Raw genomic sequence first — 1,858 nt, forward strand, 5'->3', positions numbered from 1 at the left:
AAATAATATAAAAAACTTTTTAATATACAACGCTTTTATAAATGGACTAAATAGTATAAAATAATAATTCTCAGTCCCATAGAATCTGTTTTCACAACTTTTGATTTTGAAATTTTAGCAAAAGTTATTATAAACAATTTATGAGATTGAAAATGAAAAGCGTGGGGCGCATGCAATACAAAGCATTAGATTAAATTGACAATATACAGCCGTGATAGCAGCATATGGTAGGACAGCTGTATAGCTTGGGTGTTATCGAATGAAATGCAATAATCAGCCCTATTCTGCATTCCGCTCCGCAAAAATCGAACTTAGGCATTCTGCGTTACGATCGAATCGAAAGAGGAAGAGAGAAAACATCTTTCGATGTCAGATGTTCGCCTGGGAATGTGTGATATCGAAACAAAACAAAGAAATATTGGCCACCAAACTAAAGCAGCTTATGAAGTTGGAGTTTGTAAATATTTTAAAATAACTAAATATATCTAGCATCACTGTAATTTAAAAATAAAATTTCGTTTGCTCTTAATTTAAGTGGAAACATAATTATAAGAATGAAATCCATAGCTGCGACGTTATTGCTTGAAGAGGAGGACGAGTCCCAGATTGCTGATGCGGGACATGTTTGATCCTTCTCAGATGAATGAAGAGTAATAAGAAATTCATCTTGAACTCTATTACTCATCGCTCAAATCCAGTGAAATAATAAACGTTGTTTGAGCACTCCACAACATTTGCATTTATTACAGAGTGGAAGATTTGAACGCAAATGAATTCCATTTTGAAAGCCGTCAGGAGGAGGGGAAGAACAAAGCTTATCCTTCCATAGAAAACGAATTCGAGACAACATACACACCTCTTTTTAAAAAGTTAGTAAAAACGAGTGCAATAATAAAAACATCTTTTTTATGTAACTTCACATTTTATGTATGTATGTATGTATGTATGTACGTACATATGTACATCTATAAATTTTATACAAAAAGAATAAATTGTACTCAGTGCATGTCAGTCTTATTTATAGATAATGAAAACAAAAACGCCTGGACTTCCTCTTTGAAAACCTCGCGCAATATCCCTTTTGGTGTCCATTATTTGAGCCAATTTTTCGTATTGCCCGTACTACCGCTCGCGAAAACACAGAAATCGAGAAAATTCATTTATGATGGCTTTTAAAATCATGCACAGTATATTTTACTTAATTTTTTTAATAAAATTTTATTATTTAAACCCACGAAAATAACAATCGAAACGTTCTCCGTCAGCAAGTTTGCAACTTAGAAAAACAGAACTACGATCGAAATGTAGAATAGGTATAATCGTAAATTTCGAAGATTGATCGAAAGGAAACGGAACGCAAAATACCAAAGTTGCCAAACGGAGAAATTTTTTTGGCACTGCAGGTGTTTTTATATAGGTTAAAATATCTCCAATAAATTATAATGGAAGAAATACTATCTGATTTCTTACGAATAATAACTAATATGATTTCACAGCATTTTTTTAATACTTCAAAATATCTATTAACATAAATGCATTTTCCAATACAATTATCATACATTTTATTTTCGATAAAGTTTCTTGTTTTACTTTGAGGCATTCTTGTTTATTGTGATTGCAAAAGCTAAGCGATCTGGAAACTGAGGTCTTTTAAATTCGAAATGCATATCAAAAGGAATTAAAGGAGTCATGTGACTAGTGGTTCCGAAAATATGGCTGATAAAAAATTCCACGCCTATATTATGTGCCTCGCTCCCATTTACAAACTCATTTATATAAACCTTACTATAAACACCTACCATTGATATGTTTGCATACCAAATTTCAATTTTATGTGACTTATGGTTCCGAAGTTATG

Source organism: Rhagoletis pomonella, unplaced genomic scaffold (genome assembly GCF_013731165.1).
Source record: "Rhagoletis pomonella isolate Grant_MI unplaced genomic scaffold, Rhpom_1.0 Rhpom_scaffold_00104, whole genome shotgun sequence".
NCBI classification, from domain to species: Eukaryota; Metazoa; Arthropoda; class Insecta; order Diptera; family Tephritidae; genus Rhagoletis; species Rhagoletis pomonella.